This window comes from Cyprinodon tularosa, unplaced genomic scaffold (assembly GCF_016077235.1).
Source record: "Cyprinodon tularosa strain WSP-4 unplaced genomic scaffold, ASM1607723v1 ctg481, whole genome shotgun sequence".
Taxonomy (NCBI): domain Eukaryota; kingdom Metazoa; phylum Chordata; class Actinopteri; order Cyprinodontiformes; family Cyprinodontidae; genus Cyprinodon; species Cyprinodon tularosa.
The window spans coordinates 267,573-276,530 of NW_024039209.1; positions in this window are offsets into that span (position 1 = coordinate 267,573).

The window sequence follows — 8,958 nt, forward strand, 5'->3', positions numbered from 1 at the left end:
AGCCCTGATCTAACGGATGAACCTGGGGACCTCTAGTACAACTGAAGCATGAAGCTGACAGTAATTTCTGCATATTTAATAGTGTAAATTGTATTAAATTGGTCCAAGGAACTTTCCTTTCAGCACAGACCATCATAAGTCATCAATTTAATCTTAGACTGGAAAATTGTACCTAAAATTTGGAACAGATTTCTTTAAATAAGTGTTTTTTCACATCATTTGGGGAGGTAAATAAAATTAAATGCTACAGCAACATATTTTTGCCCTTAAAATAGGATTATTGGATGTTACGCACCTAAAATAACAGCATGGATGCTTTTTTCTCCTTTTAAGTGTAAATCATCTAATTCCATTGGCAAAATGTTTTACTTATCTGCTTAAATCAAGGAAAAATAAACCCTTTAAAAATTTACTTATATCTAAATTTTTGCAGTGTATGTTTTCAGAACAGGGTCCAGGGCCAATTCAACAGGGGCGCCGGCCCCAGTTGGTCCCTCCTAGAACCATCGATGGGGGTAGGAATGAGCACAGCTAAAGGTAACATAGATTTTTGAGGGGATATGTTTTATTTTTCACTTCAGTTTCTGCAGTGCAGTAGCTCAGAAATCTGGGGAACTGGTAAATTAAGTATAAAATGTTTTGTCCACTAGATGGCGCAGCTGCATTAGATTAAAAATAAGATTTAGACAATATTCCTTGTTCTCAAATATTGACCAGCAACCAAACAAAGGAGATTTATTAAACCTATCTAGTGGACCTGGCATCAGATTTAAACAAATATATGCCCATAGACGGTAGGTGGCATTGTTATGATTATGTAGAGGGGTGCAGCTGTAATAAAAAAACAACATAGGGAGAGGCCAGGTTTCTACTCAGGGTTACATTAAAACCAAACAAGTTTGCGACATAAAAAGGCCTGATCGAGCAGAAAGATCACCAGTAATGAGCGTCACAGGGTCATTAGAGAGGAAAACGCCTTCACAACATACAGCTGTGTGGAAGCAGGCTCTCTAGGATAAGAAATATCATCCCTAAGTCAAAAAATAAATAAATAAATAAATAGAGATATTTCAGTTCCACAATACAGAGACCAGGTTAACAGGTTAATATCAAATTTAGCTATAAGAGTCTCTTCAATCTGGGCCGTCAAACATGTTCTTTTTTCATGCTGGCAAATAGAAGAAGTAGTTGCACCCATTTCTCATTGTTTAACCCTAACCACATACCTCAGACAACCTTGTGATCAGCCTTACACAGTTACAGATGAAATATTGTAAAAATGCCATGATTGTGTGAAATAATAGAGCTCTATGGGGCTGCTGTTATGATGTTTAGCAATTGCAAGCACTGCTGCCTTCCAGCCAGGCCTTCTGTTGAGAGTATCCATGTATGTATGGGTTCTTTCCAGGTACTCATGCTATTTCCTTCATCTCAAAAACATGACTGTCAGGTTAACTGGTGGCTGGCTAGTTCAAGTGGTTAGTCACCCGTTCTAAAAACAGAAGGCCTGGGTTCATATTCCAGCTGGGGGGAATGAGCTGCCCCTTAGGGAAGACCCTTTGCCTGCTTTGGGGAGTGGCAGCCTAGTGGTTGGGGCATTGTACTTGGAATCCTAAGGTTCTGAGTTCGAGCCTCAGTCCCACAGACTGCCTCTCTGGGTCTCTGAGCAAAGACACTCAGTCCCACACTGCTCCCCGAGGGGATGGGTTAAATACTGAGAGTACATTTCGTTGCTCTGTACTTGTGACAGTGTAATGACAATAAAAGGCTGAGAAAAAAACAAGCAAAAAAAAACAAAACAGGTGTTTGGAGTATGTATATAAAGCCCCCCTCGCCCTTAGATCAAAGGCTCCAGCAGCAGCCTGAAGACTGTTTTCTAAAGCCAGTTAGTCTTAACACAGAGAGAGTTTCTATAACTTCACTACATTGGCCACTGGGGTCCCTCTAGTTTGTGTGCTCGGCCCACTGCTGTTCAAACTGTTACCCAACATTTTCATTTCTAGATAAACATGGCAGAGAAGAAGGTCCTGGAGAGGGCAGTGATGGGAGCCATTAAGGTCACTGATGCATCCTTTTTTTTTTTTCCCAAGTTTTGTTTTTGATCTGCAAAAAAAAAAAAAAAAAAAAATGGGGGAACAACTTTCACCACCTTCATGCAGCTGCTGCTCTGCTACTGATGTTTCCACTTCAAACTGTAAACATGCTGAGCTACTGTTAGTTTGATACATTTTACATCAATTTATATGTTGTTCATTTCTTAAAATCAATATATCGATAAAATAGTCTTCTAGAGATATTTCCATTATCAGTTATTCTGGACCAAAATGCAAACTGACGCTGGGGAGCCACATGATTTGTTTATACAGAGTTTAATGTTCTCTTCAAGAAACAGGCAACAGAAATGAACTGAAGACCAGATAAATACAGTAAATTAACTGAGATGGTACGTAGGGAGGAAACGGTTGCAAACGGTAGAAGAGATGAGGAAATACAACAACAAGGAATTCTCTAATTTTAATTAACAAAAAGGTTTTGGGCTGAAGAAGGGATGGGAAAAACAGAGTAAGGAAATAGTGACTTCAGAAAGCAAAGACAAAACTAAAACTAAGGAATAAGTGAGAAATAGATTAGAAAGCAACTGGAAAAACTAATATGGCAAACCCCTAACGGCAAAAATTAAACATGGCAAGACCCAAATAACAAAACTAATATTAAACACTAAATTCAAAAAGTATAAACATAAACCTATAAAGGATAAATTCCAAACAGAAAAGGTAACCGTTAAGTAGTCATAAATTAAAACTTAATAATAATAATAACAGAAAACTAAATCCAATATAAAGTCATACACACTCCTCACATTTTTAAGGGAACAAAACGGTCACAGGCCGACAAATACTTTGTTTATATGGAATACTCATTTTTAAATAACATGATTTAATTGAAGTATATATTTTATTTGATCATTTCCTATGCTGCACTAATAATGAAATCATTTATCTTCTAACATCTAATTGGATAACCTGAACAGCAGTTTACCTGCAGACCAATCACCTTGTTGATAATCTTTGGCCCTTCCACTGACTTTGACAGTCAGGGCAGATAATATTACTTTTTTTAACTTAATAGAAAATTAAAAAGCTTGAATATTTATATAATTATACACTTTTATTTAGGAGATCTTTTATTTCTTAAAATTTCAAACCTTTGATCCGTGATTCTCCTAAACTACAGGTGAGTCCAAAGTTAAACCAACAGTCCAACATTTTCTATCTATTAAATCCTAAATCCTGTCAGTAATGTTAAGCTGACATCCTTCATCTTAGTCTTGTTTGCTCTTGTTAGAAGTCTCACACAAATCCAGCAAAATAAAAAGCAGGCATATTTGCAAAGAGGATGTGACAGCTGCTTGTCGATCAGTTTGTGAAGCCCACCGACGGCTGCTGCAGAATCATTAAACATCTCCTGGCATGCTCTAACAGCTGCATGTCCATACGTGTCCTCATTGTTGTCTTCTGGAGCGATACAACCAGAAAGGTCAAAGGTTATTGTCCCTACGACTCCCAGTTAAAAGTTCATGGCGTGACAGTGCCTCTCTTGTCAGGGTGGCAAATGTTGATTTTGAATTTGATCTGGTTATTTGCAGCATCTAATTTATGATATTTCCAGCCAAAAATCCTCAATTAATGCAGTTTTTCCCTCCCTTATTATGAAGCTGAAAGGTATTTCCTTTTGTTTTTTAGCCTTCTCTACCTACCAGCTTGTAATTTTCCATAAAGAAATGTTTGCTCGTTACTCAGGGAAATTATTAGGCCCAACATTTTAAAGAACAAGAAAGAACAAACATTGCACCTTAAAAGGTATGTGGAAAAATATTGTGGAGGTTTACAGACTGACCTGTATCTAAAACACAATGGCTATTGTGATCCATGTTTCTAAGCACTTTATCTGCATACCTCCCCATTTCCGTCATGTTCAGCCCAGCTTTACAGGAAACTGTCACAATGGCTAATAAATTGCACAGCCTGTAGAAATGAGGGAGTCAGAAGTGAAGGAGCTGATCCTGTCCTGTCAGTATTTACTCAGGGATGAGGACATAATCACATAAAGCAGCAGGGGAGACGTCCTCAATCAGAATGCAGCGATGATATCATTAATAACCAGAAAGGGCTCATGAGCAAGGCATGAACTTACAGTCAGAGAAAAGACAGCATATCTCCACTGTGTTTGCACTACTCAGAACCTTCCACAGAACGGCGATAAGACGAGTGAAACCGCATTTGTGGATGTAAAGTTGCTCACTGTCCTTATCGCCGACAAACTGCTGCAGGATCTGACGTCACATAGACCCCCCCACCACCACCACCCTATGAGCTGTCACTTATTTGGACAGTTACATCATCAGGCCTCTTCAGTGTCTAAGAACGCTAATAATACATTTAGGATGAAATGTTATTGTAAGTCCGACCAAAAATAGAAAGATAATTCCATCATGTTGAAGTACACTGCAAATATTAAAATATAAGTCAATTAACTTTTGTTGAAATAAGTGTATGGTGTGTTAAAACAAATTAATAAAAAATATATAGAATACTCTTATTTAAAGGACCGAAATACTCATTGTATTGGCAGCTCCTTTTATTTATGTGCTCAAAATAAGGGCAAGCACACTAATTTTATAAATATTCTTCTAATTTTTGATTATTGTTTACAGTTTAATGTTTTTAACAGTTTCATTAAAGCGAAATTAAACATATATATGGGAATCATTACAAATGCAGCCCTTTTTTTGTAGTTTTCCACGAGTATAGTGCCTTTTAAAATTTTGAAACATCTCACTTTGTTCCATTTGTAAAGTCAAAGTGAGTTTTTGGTTTTCACCCTTATTTGAAAACAAAAACGTCTCAACATTGATATACATTTGTAATTAGGTCAGCGTTTCTAGAGGCACCTGTTGCTGCAGTAACAGCTGCTTTAGGGCATGTTTCTATCAGCTTTGCTCATCATGAGACACAATTTTCTACTTATTTTTAACAATAGCATATCTGAAAATCAATATTTAGATGTGACACTGATTCTAAACTCTATTTAGATTTTTTTCTCTTGGCTTTTTCTTAGCACTTTTATATATTTTATATATACTATTCCAATGCAGCCCCAGCTTTGTGTTTAGGGCACTTATCCACTCAGTAGGTGTACATTTATTCCAGTCTTAATTGTTTTGCAAACTCTAACAGGTTTCTTTTTTCAGGGTTACGCATTTGTAGTTTCATCTGCCTTTTCATTATGTGGTTAGGATAGATATTTAGTGCTTTCTCAAAGCCAAAAAGCTGCCAGTACCATTTTTCACCATGCTGTGCTGTTTGATGTGCTGTCTTAAGTTTCCCGTTCTTATAGTGAACCTCTGAGACGCTTGCAGAACTGCAATGGTTCTTCCTAAATGACATTACATTTAACGAGGCTGTGTACTATTAATATGAATTCTGAAGGTAAGCGATTTCGTATGCATAAGAATGTTTTAAGAGTTTTTAAAAATGAGGTGAAAACATTTTTATGAACTATATAATATTTTTCATTCTGAATGAGTTTTCAGATAATCATCCTGTGGACTATAGAGAGACTGATAATTCAGGCTGGATGAAAATGTTGACTAAATAATGAAAGAACCAGATGGAAGACGCTGGTCCTACTGCTGACCATTATATATTTAGACCCTGCACCTTCTCTGCCTTCAGCTCCTGCACCCCTCCAAATCAGACTGTGAAGGAGAGGCAGCTCCCTGGATCTGTTCAGAAGCTCAGCTGTTCTCAAGCAGTTGTGCACAGTTGCTCCTAAAACCTATAGGCCGGCACACAGACAGTCAGCAGGTCAGCAGGTCACGATAATAGATGGAGAAATGACAGAATAGCTGGTCCTTCACCCTAAGGCTGGAAGAGCCTAGACGGCTCCGGCTCCAAAAACAATCGTATGCAGGGGAGCAGATGCAAGGCTGCTCCAGTAAAGACCACACATCAGGGAACGTAGCGCGCTCTCACTCTGTCCCCTACATACGTGTAGATAGCAGCTGTTCATGGGACAAGCAGCTAGATGGGAAGCATTTTTGATTTATTTCATTTTTTGATTTATGTTTTAAAACAGATATGCGTCGTAAAACCACATAAAATCTTTTTCTCACAATCTTAAATAAAATCAGAAAAATTTCCTTTTTTTCAATAAAGTGGCCAAAATGATGTCAGGTTGTGAAATGGCAGAACAATGAGAGAGATTTTATAAAACTTAGTGATATGTTTATTTACATCCCATCAGCAGCCTAAAACTGAATTAGATGCCCTCTGCTGAAAGAGAGACATTTCCTATTTGAAAATATAGACTAGAGATCATAATATAATAATTCTAAAACGAACAGAGAAATGAAAATTCATTGAGTTTCATACAGAAGAAATTATTGTTGTGTCACTGAACATGACCGTCCATATGAAATAGGCACCACCACAGCCACAACTTGAGGAAATGCAATGTGATCTAAAGCCACTTGTTTTATTCTATAATTTTCAGTTCAGTTTGTATACATGGCACTTATTCATGTAACACTGCAAAAGAAAAAAAAATATATTTATATATAAAAGAAATTAATTCTGTTGAGTCAAACAGACAGGTTCCAAGTCAAATACATAAATTCCACTCTAGTTTGGTGGACTGACTACACAGTTTGTTTTGTCCAATATTTTTCCCTAAATTTTAAAGTCTGCTGATTAATTAATAAGGACTTATAGTGAAATATAACTGAGTGTCATCAGCATAACAGTCAAAATGTATCTAATCCCATCTGATCATTTAAACAACAGAAGGCACACACACACACACACATGTTGTGTCACAATATCCTTGTGGGGACCTTCCATTGACTTCCATTCATTTCCCACTAATTTATATGGCCTAACCATGACCCTTGCCCTAACCCTAACCATTACCGACACATACCTATCCCTAAACCTAACCTAAACTCAATTCACACCTTAGTCCTAAACCTAACCCCCACCCCAAGAAGAGAAACTGTCCTTATGGGGACCAGTTGTTGGTCCCCACAAGTACCTATGAGTCCCCAAAATGTAGCATATTGCTAGGAAATTGTCCCCACCAGGTTTTAAAGACACACCTACACACACACACACACACACGCACACACACACACACACACGCACACACACACACACACACACACACACACACACACACACACACACACACACACATATATGTATATATATCTATATATATATATAGATATATATATTAAATCATATTTTCTTAAGCACAGAATCCACTGGTACTCCACGGTAATTCTGGATCACGATGAAGATACTGTTACTGTTAACTTTAACAGAAGAACCATTCAATGAGAACATTTTAAAGAATTGTATCAGATGCAGCACTAGAAGCTAACGGGAAAAGTACAGAAACTCTGTTATCTCAGGACACGAGGATATCGTTAAGCTTTCATCAGTGTTGTTTTAGTGCTATGATGAACACCTGACAGAAACTCTCTGAACAGGTCATTACAGTGCAAATGATCTCAGAACATACATGATTACCAACTACTTTAGATAAGAAAGAACAATGAGATCTCATTTTTTTTTGTATATTTAGCTATCTTTATAAATGAACGTTTCTAAAGTAAGGCTTTCATTATTTAATAAAACCTCTGGAAAATAGCAATTTACTCAAGGTATATCATTCATATTTTAATCAGGGTGCCAAATCTTCCTTAGATAATCTAACATTTAAGATGAAGGTTATAATTAAGCTAATCATTTTGATAAGTCAATAAGCTTAACTGGATGAAAACAGTTCAAAGACGGATCAGGTTTTACTGTTAGGGGATGTCTCACCAAATCCAGATAAAATAATCCTCTTTGGGAGGTACCAAAAATGTAAACTTTAATAGTGCTGTTTCTATTTATAAAGAATCCTGTGAAGCCATTACTGTTGAGAGCTGAGTAATGGTTGGTTCACCAGAGCATGGCTCTTTGTAAGTTTAGCAAGTTAGGGTTGTTATTATTCTCCTGTTTTAATGATGAAACCTATGCTGTTGTTAATGCATCATTTTATACAGTTGTTTAATATTTTTCCAGAATAATCCAGACTTTTCTATGAGAGTAGGGGTCATTTTCTCACCAATTTAGTAATATTCCAGGGAGACCATTTCATTGGATAATTACCTTCTTGTTGTTTAATGAACCACTAATTGAAGAAGTAGCACTATAAACAAGATCATTAATTTGTGAAGGGAAAAAAAATAAATAAAATTGGTGCCACATTCTTAATTTTTCTATGATTTGGAGGAAATGAAAAATGGAACAGATTCTATAGAGGTTTTTACATCAGTGTCTGATCTTAACCAACTAAGTATAAAGCTTTGTTTCCAGGGGCGGAGTATTTGGTTAGACTAAACTTAAAGATTAACTTAAATGGAGAAAGATGACAGGTTGGGAGGTTTCAATATTTTCTGTTCACATCCAATGCTATGTGATGAGCACAACGTTTCAAAATATGAAGACAAAAATGAGTAGGTTTGCAGATGTTTTTAGCAAAGCCACTTGCACTGGATGTCTTATTTATCACTCTCACGGTCTATGTGTATGTTAAAACACTCCTTATCAGTGTCTAGGACTAAATGGAATATGGCATTACACATTTGGTCAAAACATTGTGAAACATAAGCAAAGTGGTTCTAAGAGCGTCACAACTTAGAAATAATTCCAACTTTCTGTTTACATTCAATGCCACATGACAAGCCCACCGTTTGACGTTTGCAAAAATATTTTAAGCAAAGCCAAACCTTGATCAAACTTATTTCAAAACTGATAAAAAAAAATTATTAAAAAAGAGCTGGTGCACCATACACACAAAAACAGGTTGGTTCTAAGAGTTCTTTTCAACTTGGATGGGGAGAAAAAG